This window comes from Hyla sarda, chromosome 1 (assembly GCF_029499605.1).
Source record: "Hyla sarda isolate aHylSar1 chromosome 1, aHylSar1.hap1, whole genome shotgun sequence".
NCBI lineage: Eukaryota > Metazoa > Chordata > Amphibia > Anura > Hylidae > Hyla > Hyla sarda.
Window position 1 is genome coordinate 355,513,679 of NC_079189.1, and position 18,228 is coordinate 355,531,906.

Below are 18,228 nucleotides of genomic sequence, written 5' to 3' on the forward strand. Positions count from 1 at the left end.
TGTGCAAGCTGGGAGTTGTAGTTATACAACAGCTGAAGGTACGCTTTTCTATAGAAAAAATGTGCCTCCAGCTGTTGCAAAACTATAAGTCCCAGCATGCCCATAAGGGAATGCTGGGAGTTGTGGTGGTCTGCCTCCTGCTGTTGCATAACTACAGCTCCCAGCATGCCCTTTTTGCATGCTGGGAGCTGTTGCTAAGCAACAGCAGGAGGATGTCACTCACGTCCTGCTGCTGCTCTACGCCGCCACGCAGGTCAGTCCCTCGCCGCCGCCGCTGCTCCTGGGGCCCCGATCCCAACATTGAAGCTGGGGATCGGGGTCCCCAGCTCCCGGGGTCTTCTTCCCGCACCCGCTCACGTCCTCCAGAAGAGAGGCGGAGCGGGTTGCGGGAGTGACACCCACAGCAGGCGCCCTGATTGGTCGACCGGCCGACGAATCAGGACGATCGTGAGGTGGCACCAGTGCCACCTCACCCCTGCTGGCTACAGCTGTTCGGGGCCGTCTCTACGGCTGTTCGGGGCCCTTATCAGCCAGTAATTCCGGGTCAGCGGGTCACTGGAAACCCGATTGACCCAGAATCGCCGCAGATCGCTGGACTGAATTGTCCAGCGATCTGCGGTCATCGCCGACATGGGGGGGCATAATGACCCTCCTGGGCGATATGCCGCGATGCCTGCTGAACGATTTCAGCAGGCATCGGGCACCGGCTCCCCTCCGGCTAGTGGCGGGGGGCCGGTAATGGACAGGACGTACTCCTACGTCCTCGGTCCTTAAGAACTCGGAAACGGGGGCGTAGGAGTATGTCCATTGTCCTTAATGGGTTAAAGCTCATTTTTATTATCGCTTGCATATCTTATAAAGTCTAGAGCCGCCTCTGGCCAGCCCTGCCGCTGCGCTGCGGCTCACTGTTCTAAAGTGGCGCCGCAGCCTTTAAAACAGTGAGCCTGCGGCCGGGACTGACGAGGGAAGCGCAAGTGATGTTCCTCCGCAGACCCGCGTAGGAGGATGCCAGCGACGTCACACATCAGTCTTGGCCGCCACAGGAAAGAAGAAACCACGGAGGCCAGGTGAGTGTGTCTGTAAGTGTATGTCTGTAAGTGTATGTCTGTAGTGTGTGTCGGTCAGTCAGGCAGGGGGGTGGGGTGTGGGGGGGATATTGCTTGCTCAGGGTCCAATCAAAATTAAAGACGGCCCTGAATGACTTTGCTGGATATCTGGTATAAGTATTTGCAGAACCAATTTAGCACATTCAATTCTTCATATGTATATTATCTAAAGCAAATCATTCGGCTATGGATTGTATTTATGAAATACAATTTTGTATGCAATTTTCTAATCTCAAGTATCTATTGCATTGTAAAACAATTTCATCTTAAAATATGTTTAAAGGGGTATTCCGGGCAAAAACATATTATCCCCTATCGAAAGGATAGGGGATAAGATGTCTGATCGTGGGAGACCCGCCACTGGGACCCCCCGTGATCTCAGTGCAGCAGTCCGCATTCTATGCGCAGCTGCGTCTGAAGTTTGGGAAACCGCTGGGCTTCCGAGACGGGGACGTGACATCACGCTACGCCCTCTCCATTCATTTCTATGGGAGGGGGCATAACGGCCGCAACATCCCCTTCCATAGATATGAATGGAGGGGGCGTGGCGTGACGTCACGTCCTCGTCTCGGAAGCCCGGAGGTTTCTGAAACTTCAGACGCAGCTATAGAATGCGGGCTGCTGCAGGGAGATCGCGGGGAGGTCCCAGCGGCAGGTCCCCCGTGATCAGACATCTTATCCCCTATCCTTTCGATAGGGGTAAGATGTTTTTGCCCGGAATACCCCTTTAAAGATTATGGACACATTTGAAGGTATTTTTTAATTATTGAATTCTACTTATGGTGCAAAAAAATTTACTATTTTCAAATAGCTCTTTAAACTTAGCTAAATTTCTCCAGTCTGTATATACAGTGAGGAAAAAAGTATTTATTCAGATACCAATTGTGAAAGTTCTCCCACTTAAAAAGATGAGAGAGGCCTGTATTAAGTTCTCTACAAAGCACTACTACTCCTCATTCAGGTTTATTATTAATAGACCAGAGTGAGGAGGAGCAGAGCCATATAGAAGACAGCTGGAGCTCCCCACATCGTGTTGTACAGTAACATGTTCTTTAACACAGAACAGATGGCCTTATGGCGACAAAACACATAATGAATGAGGCAAACTCATTTAAGATTTTTTGGTACGAATAGGACCAGAAATCAGCTGCATTAAAGTATTTAAGCTACAAAATAGTGACCCCACACCTTAGGCCAGTGAGGCCAGATACGAAAATCATATGTCTAATCTTGCAGCATAACACAGTAATATTGCTTAGCTTTTTCCCTTTAACAGTTTTAAAAGCTATTTACATAATTTAACTAAGTACCGTATTTATCGGGGTATACCACGCACCGGCCTATAACACGCACCCTCAAAAGTTTTTTACCCAAATATCCATGGTAAAATGAGGGTGCGTGTGTGCGCGTGTATACCCCGATATACCCCCAGGAAAGGCAGAGGGAGAGAGGCCGTCGCTGCCCGCTTCTCTCCCCCTGCCTTTCCTGGGGTCTAGAGCGCTGCTGTCGGCCCTTTTCACCCCCTGGTTATCGGCGTCGCTGCCCGTTCTGTCCCCCTGACTATCGGTGCCGGCGCCGATTGCCAGGGAGAGAGAAGCGGCGCCGACAGCCAGGGGGAGAGAAGGGGCAGCGGCACCCATTGCCGGCGCCGCTGCCCCGTTGCCTCCCCCCATCCCCGGTGGCATAATTACCTGAGTCCGGTCCGCGCTGCTCCAGGCCTCCGTCGTGCGTCCCCGGCGTCATTGCTATGTGCTGAACGGCGCGGCGCATGACGTCAGAGCGCCGCGCCGTGCATAGCAACGACGCTGGGGACGCACGACGGAGGCCTGGAGCAGCGCGGACCGGACTCAGGTAATTATGCCACCGGGGATGGGGGGAGGCAACGGGGCAGCGGCGCCGGCAATGGGTGCCGCTGCCCCTTCTCTCCCCCTGGCTGTCGGCGCCGCTTCTCTCTCCCTGGCAATCGGCGCCGGCACCGATAGTCAGGGGGACAGAACGGGCAGCGACGCCGATAACCAGGGGGTGAAAAGGGCCGACAGCAGCGCTCTAGACCCCAGGAAAGGCAGGGGGAGAGAAGCGGGCAACGACGGCCTCTCTCCCCCTGCCTTTCCTGGGGGTGTATCGGCGTATAACACGCACACAGACTTTAGGCTAAAAATTTTAGCCTAAAAAGTGCGTGTTATACGCCGATAAATACGGTAAGTGCATCAATTCATAAACCCTATGGGTATGTCGTACAAAAGTTATATACCAAATAATACAATAGATTGCCCCATTGGCTGTAAAATGGGTGTATAAGGCCAATAATGTATAGTGCAAGTACATGAGAAACATGAGATATGTACAAATGACAAGAGAAATGGATAAACAGCAGTAATGTGTATATCATCCCTGTACTGTGACATTACTCTGTATATCTGTGTACCGTGACATCACTGTGTATATTATCCCTGTACTGTGACATCAATGTGTATATCTGTATATTGTGACATCACTGTGTATATTATCCCTGTACTGTGACATCACTGTGATTCCTGTACTGTGACATCACTGTTTATTATTCCTGTGCTAAGATAGGACTAGGCATATTATCCCTATACTGTGACATTACTGTGTATAATTACCCTGTACTGTGAAGTCACTGTGCATATTAACCCTTTCAGGACTGAGCTTGTTTTTTTTTAGGTTAATTTTTTCCTCCTTGCCTTCTACCATCTACCAACCCATATGAGGGCTTGCTCTTTGCGTCATCAGTTGTACTTTTTAATGAAATCACTAATTTTACCTCCAAATTTACAGTGAAACAAACAAAATTATTTGTAGGGCAAAATTGAAAGGAAAAAAAACTCCATTTTGCAACTTTTGAAGGCTTCCGTTTCCACGCAGTGAACTTTTCGGTATAAGTGACACCTTTGCTTTATTCTTTAGGTCCATACTGTTAAAATGTTACCCAATTAATATAGGTTATTTTTATTTGACTACGCTTAAAAAATTCAAACTTTCAGTTCTGAGTGTGCTCTGTCTAAGTATTGCTTTGCAAGAGAGGCAGTTGAAAGAGAGTTGTAAAACAGAGCGATATCTGCTGTGCGGAGTGAATCTGTAAAGCTGGAGGGACTTGTGTGAGCACTTACATTTGCACATAGAGGGGTTAACTAATAGAATTTTAAACAGCCTTATGTGCTTAAATCTTACTCTGGGACTCAGTTCTGAGCATGCTCTGTCTGAGTGTTGCTTTGGAAGAGAGGCGGTTGAAAGAGAGTTGTAAACAGAGAGATATCTGCTGTGTGGAGTGAATCTGTGAAGCTGGAGGAACTTGTGGGAGTACTTACATTGGCACATAGAGGGATCACTGATAGAATTTTAAACAGCCTTTTCACTTTTTTTCCCCCCTCTACTCTCTCACTAGAGGAGGGGTAGATTGGTGACAGGTGCTTAAATCTTAGTCTGGGACTCAGTTCTGAGTGTGCTCTGTTTGTGTTTTGCTTTCAAAGAGAGGCGGTTGAAATACAGTTGTTAAACACAGAGTTTGAAAGCAGGCGTTTGAGATCGCTGTGAGTGTTACTTTCCTTACACTGTAGAGACTTTAACTCACAAGGTTTACTGAGAATTTATTTCTAATAGTTACTGTCTGTTTTTGGCTGTTAATCTGTGAAATCCCCATAACTAGATGGCCTACATGTTAGAAAATGTAGTCTGGTGTACATCTTGCACAATGTAAGCAATCCTTGAACAGCAGTTTGAGGGTGTATATTGTTGTGAGAGATGTGTACGAGTTGTGCATTTGGAAGCCCAGATCCTGGATCTAGAGGAGCAACTGATTTGACATCTTCCGTTGTCCTGTATGTACACAGTTAAATGAGAGGTACTAAAATTAGGTATTTGGTGATACTTTAGAATTCAGGAACTCTTGTTAGTTCACTAGAGCATTGTGGTCACTAGGGGGCAGGATTGTATATGTGTGGGACTCTTACGTAATAAATATGAAACTGAATTTGCCAAAGAGGAAATATAAATATACTGGAGTGCCCCCTGATTCTAAGAGAAGATTTTTGGCAGTATGGGTATTTATGCCATGGAGAAATAAAGGTGAATGCTTTTAGGTAGATGATTAGGAGTGATTTTATGGGTATAATATGAAATGAGTGATAAATCATGCAATGAGCTTTAGAAGTGAACCAATATAATAACTACAACCAATCCCGCAAGGTGTGGTAAAGCAGATTTTATTAGGTTTGCTTCCTGTGGCATTACTTCTGAAAATGAATCAACAAATATACCCTCTGTACAGAATCTAACCGTTACCTAGGACACTAGTGAGTCATACCAGCTTTGTGCAAATGTAAGTACTCCCACAAGTCCCTCCAGCTTCACAGATTCACTCCACACAGCAGATATCTCTCTGTTTACAACTCTCTTTCAACTGCCTCTCTTCCAAAGCAACACTCAGACAGAGCATGCTCAGAACTGAGTCCCAGAGTAAGATTTAAGCACATGTGACCAATCTACCCCTCCCCCTAGAGACAGAGTAGAGGGAGAAAAAAGGTGAAAAGGCTGTTTAAAATTCTAATAGTTAACCCCTCTATGTGCAAATGTAAGTGCTCACACAAGTCCCTCCAGCTTCACAGATTCACTCTGCACATCGATCTGTTTTACAACTCTCTTTCAACTGCCTCTCTTGCAAAGCAACACTTAGACAGAGCACGCTCAGAACTGAAAGTTTGAATTTTTTAAGCGTAGTCAAATAAATATAACCTATATTAATTGGGTAACATTTTAACAGCAACTGGCAACACTGAGATGCATTGAGAACTTGGAGAGGAGTCTCGTGCTCACTGAGCAAGTACTCTATGGGGACGAGGTAGGGGAGGACAGTGGGACGGAGGTGCAGGACAGTCAGGCAGTTAGCTTGGTTACAGTTAGAAAGCGGGGTAGAGGGAAAAGTGCCAGGGAGGCTAGTCCTGATCTGGCACACCCCAACAAGTTTGCCTGGTTGGCAGATGAGGGGTATGCCATTTCAGAGCTAGCAATACTGCAGCAGGACTCTGCATCTGAACGCCAGGGGGGTGTCTGCTCCAGTAAGGAGGAAAGGAGGAGTGCAGGGCAGGCCAGACAGGTACTGGTAGTGGGGGATTCAATTATTAGTGAGACAGACAGGGCGATCTGTCACAAAGACCGGGATCGCCGAACAGTGTGTTGTCTTCCTGGCGCTCGAGTTCGGCACATCGCAGATCGGGTTGACAGGTTGCTGGGTGAGGCTGTAGAGGAGCAAGCAGTCATGCATATTGGCCCCAATGACAAAATAGGAGGTAGGTGGAGTGTCCTTAAAAATGATTTCAGGGACTTAGGCGGCAAGCTTAAGACAAGGACCTCCAAGGTAATAATTTCTGAAATATTACCTGTACCACGAGCCACACCAGAGAGGCAGCGGGAGATTAGGGAGGTAAACAAGTGACTCAGAAGCTGGTGTAGGAAGGAGGGGTTTGGGCTCATGGAGAACTGGGCCGACTTCACTGTCGGATACTGGCTCTACCGTAGGGATGGGCTGCACCTCAATGGGGAGGGTGCAGCTGTGCTTGGGGAGAAGATGGCTGGAATGGTGGAGGAGTTTTTAAACTAGGGACTGGGGGGGGAGGAACCTACAACATGGAGGGGGAAGATAGTGTAGATAGGGATGGGGGACTTATTAATGTACCTGAGGGTGGAGCGGAGGGAGGGGTTAGAATAGTTAATAGGGATAGGCTTCATAGGAAAAAACATACACCATTGAATTGCATGTTGACTGATGCCAGACGTCTGGAGTTGATAATGTCTGAGGAGAATTATGACATAGTGGGTATAACAGAGACTTGGTTGGATGATAGCTGAGACTGAGCGGTCAACATACAGGGTTATAGTCTATTCATGAAGGATCACACAAAAAGGAAAGAGGGAGGAGTTTGTCTTTATGTAAAGTCCAGTCTGAAGACTGAACTGCGGGAAGATATACGGGAGGGAAACGATAATGTGGAGTCATTATGGGTAGAAATATATGGAGATAAAAAATTCTGATAGGGGTTTGCTATAAGCCACCAAACATAATGGAAGAGCCAGAAGATCAACTACTGAGGCAAATAAACAAGGCAGCAAATCAGAATGAGGTGATAATAATGGGGGACTTTGACTATCCTGATATAAACTGGGAGACTGAGACCTGTGAATCTCATAAGGGAAACAGGTTTCTGACTATAGCTAAAGACAATTATCTGTCCCAAATGGTGCAGGGCCCGAACAGAGGGGGCGCCGTACTAGACTTAATATTAACCAACAGATCTGACAGAGTAACTAATGTGCAAGTAGAAAGACACCTAGGAAATAGTGATCATAATATGATACATTATAACTTGTTCTTCAATAAGGGAATCTCACGAGGGGCCACAAAAACAATGAATTTTAGGAAAGCAAAGTTTATCAACTCAGAGAAGCCCTTAACAATAGAAAATGGGATAATGTCCTCAAAAACAAAAAATATTGACACTAAATTGAAGACGAAAATGCAATATTTTAAATTCTCACTGTAAGATGTACATACCTTATGGGAATGAAAGGATCAGGAATAAAAAAAAACCTATGTGGATGAATAAAAATGTTAAGGGGGCAACAAATTACAAAAATAAAGCATGTAACTCCTTAAGGACCCGGGGATTTTTCCGATTTTGCATTTTCGTTTTTTCCTCCTTACCTTTAAAAAATCATAACTCTTTCAATTTTGCACCTAAAAATCTGTATGATGGTTTATTCTTTGCGCCACCAATTCTACTTTGTAATGGCCTCAGTCATTTTACCCAAAAATCTACGGCGAAATGGAAAAAAAATTATTGTGCGACAAAATTTTTAAAAAACGCCATTTTGTAATTTTTGGTGCCTTCCATTTCTACACAGTACATTTTTTGGTAAAAATGACACCTACCTGTCGTACTTCTGGAAAAAATCATAACTACATGCAGGAAAATGTATACATTTAAAATTGTCATGTTCTGACCCCTATAACTTTTTACATTTTCCGCTTATGGGGCGGTATTAGGTCTCTTTTTTTGCGCCGTGATCTGAAGTTTTTAGCAAAACCATTTATGCATTGATAGGATTTATTGATCGCTTTTTATTCATTTTTTCATTATGTAAAAAGAGACCAAAAATGCACTATTTTGGACTTTGGAATTTTTCAGCGCGTACGCCATTGACCGTGCGGTTTAATTAACAGTATATTTTTATAAATCGGACATATCCGCACGCGGCAATACCACATATGTTTATTTTTATTTACACAGTTTTTTTTTATGGGAAAAGGGGGGGATTCAAACTTTAATTAGGGAAGGGGGTAAAATTATCTTTATTCACTTTTTTTTTTTTTTTACACTTTTTTTTTTGCAGTGTTATAGCTCCCATAGGGGGCTATAACACTGCACACACTGATCTTTTACATTGATCAGTGGTTTCTCATAAGAAACCACTGATCGATGATTCTGCCGCTTGACTGCTCATGCCTGGATCTCAGGCACTGAGCAGTCATTCGGCGATCGGACATCATGGAGGCAGGTAGGGATCCTCCAGCTCTCATGTAAGCTGTTCGGGATGCCGCGATTTCGCCGCAGCGATCCCGAACAGCTCGCCGAGCTAACCGGCAAGGTTTTACTTTCTTTTTAGACGCGGCATTCAACTTTGAACGCCGTGTCTAAAGGGCTAATAGCGCGCGGCACCGTGATCAGTGCTGCGCGCTATTAGCCACGGGTCCCAGCCGTTGTTAGGGGCTGGGCCCGACCTGCTATGACGCGGGGCCACGGGAGGTTAAATTACTAAAACAGGATGGCAGTGAAGAAGCATTAAAAAGCTGTAGAGAAAAATGTAAAATATGTAAATAACAGAAAAAAGCTGCAAAAATAGAGACGGAAAAACTCATTGCCAAAGAGAGTAAAACAAACCCAGAAATGTTCTTTAACTATATAAATAGCAAAAAGGTCAAAAATGAAAGTGTAGGCCCTTTAAAAAATGATGAGGAAGAAATTATAGACTGGGATCAGTAGAAAGCAAATATATTGAACAAATTCTTCTTCACTGTATTCACCGAGGAAAAAGAAATGCCAGATGAAATTTTCCTGGCTGTGAGTGCACTCTTCTTGCACCCGCCGGCGGGGCTGGGATTCGCATTGCGGGACGCGCCCGCATGCGAATCCGAGCCTGTCACTCACCTCCACCCTCCTCCATCTCTTCTGTCTTCTCACAGCACCGGCGCATGTCCCAGTCTCCTAGCACGTGGATGCCAGCGCTCTGAAATTTAAAGGGCCAGTGCGCACTCAATTAGTGCATGCACCTGCACTGTTTTTTTTTTTAAATAAATACATGCACCTCCCATCACTCACTGCTTGATCTTTGTTTGCCTTAGTGCCTGAGAGAAAGCTTATCCGTGTCTGGCCTTGCTGTGTTCCTGACCCCTTCTTCTTTCACCTGGCCTAGCTCCTTTGCTGCCTACCTATTGACCTCATGCTACATTCCTTCCTCCTCACCTGTGCCGCCTGCCCTGACCTACTGCTATCCAGACCATGAGTTGCTGCATCCCTCCTGTGCCTCGCATCACCTCAGCCGCCTGTGTGGTCGAGTCTTGCCAGGGGTAGCGGCCTGGGTGCCGCCTGCCACAGTAAGACAATCCTGCTTTGCGGTAGGCTCTGGTGACAACCAGCGGCACCTTAGACTCCTTTCCCTGGCACGTCCCTTGTCACCTGCAACACAGGTCCAGCAGATCCACTTCCTCCGTGAGTGTCCTGCCTACTGCTGTGAGCCCTTGCAGAAATACAGCAAGATAAGGTAAACTCCCCAGTACAGGTCACCTGTCTAACCCAGGAAGAAATACAGTGCTGGCTACAAAAAATCTAAATAGACAAATCACCAGGTCCAGATGGCATTCACCCCCGTGTTCTAAAGGAATTAAATAATGTAATAGACAGACCCCTATTTTTAATATTCAGGGACTCTATAGCAAGAGGGACTGTTCCCCAGGACTGGCGCATGGCAAATGTGGTGCCAATATTTAAAAAGGGAAATTATAGACATGTTAGTTTAACCTCCATTGTATGTAAATAGTTTGAGGGTTTTCTAAAAGATGCTATTCTGGATTATCTTTATAAAAATAAATGTATGACTCCATATCAGCATGGCTTTATGAGGGATCGGTCGTGTCAAACTAACCTGATCAGCTTTTATGAGGACGTGAGCTCCAGACTGGACCAGGGGGAATCGCTGGATGTCGTATATCTGGATTTTTCCAAAGCATTTGATACGGTGCCACATAAAAGATTGGTGCATAAAATCAAAAGGATTGGGCTGGGGTAGAATGTGTGTAAGTGCATAAGTAACTGGCTCTGTCATAGGAAGCAGAGGGTGGTTATTAATGGCACTTATTCTGATTGGGTGACTGTTACTAGTGAGGTTCCATAGGGGTCAGTCTTGGGTCCTTTTATATTTAATATATTCATTAATGATCTTGTAGAGGGGTTGCAGATGATACTAAACTCTGTAAAGCAGTAAACACTATAGAGGACAGTGCACTGTTACAAATGGATCTGGATAGGTTGGAGGTTCAACACTGATAAATTTAAGGTAATGCACATGGGGAAGAAAAATCTAGGCTGGGAATATGTATTAAATGGGGTCACACTTGGGACGACTGACATGGAAAAGGACTTGGGAGTCTTAGTTAATAGTAAATTTACAAGTGGGGATCAAAAGTTTGGGCACCCCAGGTAAAAATTTGTATTAATGTGCATAAAGAAGCCAAGGAAAGATAGAAAAATGTCCAAAAGGCATCAAATTACAGATTAGACATTCTTATAATATGTCAACAAAAGTTAGATTTTATTTCTATAATTTACACTTTCAAAATAACAGAAAACAAAAAAAAGGCGTCTGCAAAAGTTTGGGCACCCTGCAGAGTTAATATCTTGTACTGCCCCCTTTGGCAAGTATCACAGCTTATAAACACTTTTTGTAGCCAGCCAAGAGACTTTCAATTCTTGTTTGAGGTATCTTTGCCCATTCTTCCTTACAAAAGTCTTCCAAAAAAGATTTCTGGGCTGTCTGTCACGCACTGCTCTTTTAAGGTCTATCCATAGATTTTCAATTATGTTGAGGTCAGGAGATTGTGAAGGACATGGCAAAACCTTCAGTTTACGCCTCTTGATGTAATCCCCCGTGGATTTTGAGGTGTGTTTAGGATCATTATCCATTTGTAGAAGCCATCCTCTCTTTAACTTCAGCTTTTTCACAGATGGAATCAAGTAAGCATCCAAAATTTGCTGAAATTTTATTGAATCCATTTTTCTTTCTACTCGTGAGATGTTCCCTGTGCCACTGGCTGCAATACAACCCCAAAGCATGATTGATCCACCCCCATGCTTAACAGTTGGATAGAGGTTCTTTTCATTAAATTCTGTTCCCCTTCTTCTCCAAAAGTACCTTTGCTCATTCCGGCCAAAAAGTTCAATTTTAATCTCATTGGTCCACAGAACTTGTTTCCAAAATGCATCAGGCTTGTCTATATGTTTATTTGCAAAGTTCATGCAATGCTGATTTTTGTGGGCATTTAAAACCTTTGAGATTGACATCACCTGGTATTCCCAGATGATGATTGAGAACAATCCATGACACTGGCAGTCTCAGCTTTGCAAAGGGGGCATTGCATGCTATAAATTCTGCAGGGGGCCCATACTTTTGCAGATGCCATTTTTTTGTTTTCTGTTATTTTGAAAGTGTAAATGATGGAAATAAAATCTAACTTTTGTTGACATATTATAAGAATTTCTAATCAGTAAATTGATGCCTTTTGGAGATTTTTCCATCTTTCCTTGGCTTCTTTATGCACATTAATACAAATTTTTACCTAAGGGTCCAAAACTTTGAATCCCTACTGTAGCTGTAGTGACCAGTGTCGGGCAGCTGCTGCCAAGGCAAATAAAATCATGGGATGGATTAATAAGGGCATAGATGCCCACGACAAGGAAATATTTCTACCACTATACAAATCAATAGTCAGACCACACATAGAATACTGTGCCCAGTGCCTTCCTCTGAATCAACTCAGTAGGGACTCATTAGGGATATAGGTTGATTTTTCAACTTTATGAACTATGTAACTATGTACAAAAATTAGTATGCTTAAAAGTGTCCTCTTCTCACCCCTATATACAGGGATGTATGAGGGCTCATTTTGTGCGCCATGATCTGTAGTTTTTATCAGGACTATTTGTTTTGATGGCACCTTTTTATTAAAAAAAAATTCTAGTATATGAAGTGACCAAAAATCCACATTTCTGGACTTAATTATTTTACGCTTTACCATGAGGAAATGTATCTTACCATGAGGAAATAAACCTTATTTGATCACTATTGGAGTGCTGCGGGATGCTTTATTCTACTATACATCACTGCTGCTGCCAGTGACCCGGGCTGCGATTGGGCCCGCTTGCACCCGCTACACCTTTGCATCCCTGGTGTGTTGCTCCTCCTTGCTATCTGGACATATATACATATATATATATATATATATATATATATATATCAGCTAAGCACAGTGTTTCCCAATAAGGGTGCCATCAGGGTGCCTCCAGCTGTTGTAGTTTTGCAACAGCTGGAGGCCTCCTGGTTGGGAGACACTGGCTCAGCAGTATTATGTCACTGTTTACCAATGTCTGTGCTGTTTCCTCTGGCTGGCCCATACTGCATATACTACTATGTATATAGTATAGGCCAGAAAGGTCAGGGGGCACAGCACAGACATTTCTTCATGCATGCTGCCAGGCCCAGCCACAGAGACTTCAGGATGGCCAGACCTCCTCCTGACCTGGTTTTTATACTGATGCTGGCGCCGCTACAGTTGAGCTCCTTTTACTTGAGGCGTTGGGCATAGAGTGGAGAGGCAGAACCGCAGAGGGACGATATGAGAGACGATGTCCGTCTGCCGTCTCTCTTCTTCAGCAGTTAGCACTGAAGTGAGAAGCCGGGGGGGGCGGGGACAGGCGGGCAGGGGACTAATGACTAATCAGGAGCAGTGTCTTTGGCACCCGACCAGCCCCAGCAGCCCTTTCTCTTAAAGTGGCAGAGAGACAGAAGGGCAGCCGCAGCACTGGGGCCTGCAGACAGGATTGGAACCCTTTATTAAACTTAAATCCTGATAGTCGGCCAGAGAGCGGGGAGTTGAGTGAGGCCCCCCACTAGCACGACTCCGCAAAGCCTTAGGCGGTGGCCTATGTTCACACTGAGGAATTAGAGAGGAATTTACTTTAGTAATTCCGCTCACTTATTCCTCTACTATTAAGTCAGCAGTGAAAAACCTAATAGAGTTTAACTGTATTTCCGCTCATCAGTTCACGCTGAGGAATTTCCGCAAGCGGAATTCTGTTCCGCATGAAAAATGAACATGTTCTTTCTTCATGCAGAATCCGCATCTTTGTCCCATAGAAAACAATGCCATTTTTTTTTCAGCCAAAAGCCTTTTCGTGCGGAATTTGCACCAAAAAAAATAAATAAAAAAAATAAATGGAAATTCTAATTGGTGGTTGTCGTCCACAAAAAAAAAAAAGTTTTCTCTTATATTTCCACGTGGAATTCCGTGGGAATGAAAATTCAGCAGTGGAATTTTTAAGCAAGAATTCATCGTCAATTCCTCAGTGTGAACATACCCTTAAGCTAGAGCCACCTCTGGGACTAGCCCTACCTGAACCGGCAGCGGCGGCTAGTTGCTTTAGCGTGGGGCTAAAGGGCTAGCTGCTTTGGGCCCCCAGGACTGAAAGGGCCCAGGACAGCTGCCCCTTTTGCTCTGCATTAAAGACGGCCGTAAAGTCATTAGAATATATTGAAACTTTCAGAAAATTGTGACATATTCAGATGTTGTGTCAAACATGACCATAAACTGTCCAGAGAGACCTGCACATGTCATCAGGAAATGTTTAAAGTTATTATAAAAGCAAATTGCATTTACATTTAAAAGGTGCCTTACAGAGCAACTCAATAGGAAAATTAATACATATTAATAAGCCCTGCAGTCAGTTGAAGTGATCTGTTAGTACAAATATTGTGATCTTTTTAAATAGTAATTTTATGGTGCTGCTAGAAATTAGCTTGACAGTTTCATTGTTGCTAAATTGTAAGAAAAAAAAAGAAAAGTGTAATATTAGAAAGAACAGAACAATGTCAAGCACCAATCAAATATTCCCCTAGAACATTTCTGTTTTTTGAAGTTTTTCAGGGATTTTCCAAGGGAAGGAAAACAGAGGAAGTGCTGACTATAAAAAGAAAATGAAAGCGTATGTAATGGAATAGGAAAATGATGGAACTATGTATTATGTATTATATTTCTTATGATTATATAAAAAGTTATACCAGTACCTTGGGCAAAAGGCAAAAATTATTATTTTTACTACTTGCCGGGGTACAGAGTGAAACTGCATTGCTGATCCTTATCTTACTGGGTGGCTTTATTCCCATATTACTATGCCATTACTATTGCACCACTTACCTATTGTTTGAATCCTACAAAAACTGTTGTTTGGACCAGAAGTCATGTTTTCTGTGCAATTCTACAAAACCAACGTTGAGTGTCTTGAAGATGCATAGAAAATGTGACTTCCACTACAGACAGAAGCTGCTGTAGAAGTTGGTCAGTCACCGCGCTGGTCACGTTAATGCTTTGTAGAAATAAAGACATTAAGTAAGAGAAGGATCAGTGTGACTATTTAACCATACCCTATTACTAGCAAAATTGCTCGGAGTGCTGCTTTAAGTTACACCTCTACATTCATGTTTACAGATGTAGCCATGGTTATCTTATTTATGTTAAACCAACACTGTAGTAGTGTATTATGTTGGGATTTCCTATGCACCATTGATGATTATGATTATTATTTTTAATTATTTTTTCCAGCACCCTTGGTTCCAGTAATTTAAAATTAATGTTAAAATTAAGTTTGTGCAACAACACATTAGTATAACTCATCTCAGCTTTAGGAGTGCAGTACAATGTCTTAAAGGGGTATTCCACTCCCCAGCATTCAGAACATTTAGTACTGAATGCTGGTGCTGGCTTCGGGGGGCACCACACCCTTTGTGACATCATGCTCCGCCCCTCGAGATGTCACACCCTGTCCCCTCAATGCATGTCTATGGGAGGGGGCGTGATGGCTGTAGACTAACATTGAGGAAGCGGGTTTGTGATGTCACTAGGGGCGGAGCGTTACTTACAAGGGGGCATGGCGACCCCGAAGCCTGCACCAGTTTTTGGAACTAAAGCACCAAGGATCAAGGACATGCTGAAGTAGATGATTTCATGTCACAAAATTATGGGTGCAGTCACTCCATGTTTTCTTCATACGGTCACCAGATCCGTCGGGAAAGTGTAAAAACTGTCCGGACCCGCCCCGCATCTCATTCATTTGAATGAGCTGACCGGAGTTAGATAGTGATTCGGGTTGGCTCATTTTTGCACCATATGCGGGTTTGTTGCCGGACTGAAAAACGCAGTATACCATGATTTTCCAAACCAGATATGGTGCAAAAATTAGCTTACCAGAGTTACTTTCTGACTCCGGTCGACTCATTCATATAAAGAAAACGTGGTGTGAATGCACCCTAAGCCTCGTAGTTTATGTTCACATAAGTATTTTTGCTTTTGTTAATGGAAAAGCTATAATAGCTATGCTGGTTTTCAAATGGAAATTGTCAAATATTGATAGACCCATTAGGTCCATCAGCTTTTTGTTAAGGTTCCAGTACCTTTAACCTCTTAAGGACCCAGGGCGCACCTGTACGCCCCACATCCGCTCGCCTTCTATGACGCGGGCTCAGGAGCTGGGCCATAGTGAGGTGGTACCGGCAGCTATATCAGCTATCACTGATCGTGGTGATGCCGGGCATTAACCCCTTAGACGCCATGATCAAAGTTGATAAAAAATCTTTCCGACAGCTCAGCGGAGCTGACCGGGACCACCGCGGTAAAACGGGGTGTCCCGATTAGCTGAGAGGAGAGCGGGAGGGCCCATACCTTCCTCCTTCCCATCCAATCGTTGCTCTGATGCTCCAGGAAGCCTCAACAGCCTGGTCAATGATCAATGCTATGCTATAGTCCCCATGGGGACTAAAAAATGGTGTAAAAAAAAAAAGTAATAAAAGTTAATTAACCCTTTCCCTAATAAAGGTTTAAATCACCTCCCCCCCCTTTTCCCATAAAAAAAATTGTAAACAAAAATAGATATGGTATCACTGCTGTGCGTGAATGTCTGAACCTTTAAAAATATAATGTTAATTAAACCGCACGGTCGTAAAAAGATACTAAAAAAAGATATCTTGCATATTTTTGGTCATTTTGTATACCCTAAAAAATGTATAAAGAGTGATCAAAAAGTCCCATCAAAACAAAAATAAACAGAAAAATAAATTGAAAAATAAAGAAAGTTATAGGGATCAGAAGAGGCCAATTTTAAATGCACTAATTTTAGTGCACAAAGTTATCATTTTTGACAGAAGTAAAACAAAATCAAACATTTATAAGTAAGTATCATTTTAATCGTATGGACCTACAGAATAAAGATAAGGTGTAATTTTTTACAAAAAAATGCACTGCGTAGAAATGGAAGCTGCTAAAAATTACAAAATGGCGGGATTTTTAAATTTTGTCCCACAAATATTTTTTGTTTGTTTGTTTTGCCATAGATTTCGCGGTGAAATGACTGGTGTCATTACAAAGTAAATTTGGTAGCACAAAAAACAAGGCCTCATATAGGTCTGTAGATGGAAAACTGAAAGCGTTATGATTTTTAGAAGGTGAGGAGGAAAAAACAAAAGTACAAAAATGGAAAAACCCTGAGTCCTTAAATGGGCACTGTCACCAAACTTTTTTTTTTATATGTTGTAGTACTTAGGTACTACAACATATCTCTAATATAGATCCATTATTATTTTTTTTTATTAAAATAGTTTATTTTAATTTTGAAAAACGGCCACTAGGGGTCTCCCTCCTAGTGGCTGGCTGCAGGGTGTCATGACGACACGCTTGAATTCGGACCGATGCCGGCCGGGCAATCGGTCCTAATTCATTCAGCCTGCACTCGCTTCCTGCCTGTCAATCAGACAGGTGGGAGCGAGCGCTGAGAGTGCATTGGCTCCCTGGCCTCACATGCTGGACCTGCCTCCCAGCATTTACACGCTGCTGCTGCCTCAGAACTCTGCATTAGGGTATGTCTTGGGGAGAGTAGGGTTCGGGGTATTCAACATGGGGGTTGGGGGAGAGCGGGGTTCAAGGTCCTCAACACGGGGGGGGGGGGGAGCGGGCATGGCCCTTACTTATTGTTTTCAACACAGGGTGCCTCCAGCTGTTTCACCACTACAACTCCCAGCATGCCCTGACAGCCAATAGATGTCAGGGCAAGCTGGGAGTTGTAGTGGTGAAAAAGCTGGAGCCGCCCGGTATAGAAGAACTAAGGGCGGAAGTGTCGGCCCCAGCGGCATCAGTGACTTTGTGCCTGCTGGGGAAGTCTGCCTGGTAAGTGAGCACACTACCAGGAAGACAAAAAGGCCTTTTTAATCTAGTAAAAAAAAAAAAATTAAAGGCAGGGAGGGGGTTAGGGATAGATGGGCAATAGGCAGGGACAGGGGAAAAAAAAGGATGGTGGGAGCTACTCTTTAAAGGGGTTACCCAGGAAAAAAAACTTTTTTTTATCTATCAACTGTCTCCAGAAAGTTAAACAGATTTGTAAATTACTGCTATTAAAAAATCTTAAACCTTCCAGTACTTTTTAGGGCTGTATGCTACAGAGGAAATGCTTTTCTTTTTGGATTTATCTTGTATTATGACCACAGTGCTCTCTGCTGACCTCTGCTGTCCATTTTAGGAACTGTCCAGAGCAGCAAATGTTTGCTATGGGGATTTTTTCCTGCTCTGGACGGTTCCTAAAATGGACAGCAGAGGTCAGCAGAGAGCACTGTGGTCGTGACAGAAGAGAAATCCAAAAAGAAAAGCATTTCCTCTGTAGTATACAGCCCCTAAAAAGTATTGGAAAGATTAAGATTTTTTAATAGAAGTTATTTACAAATCTGTTTAACTTTC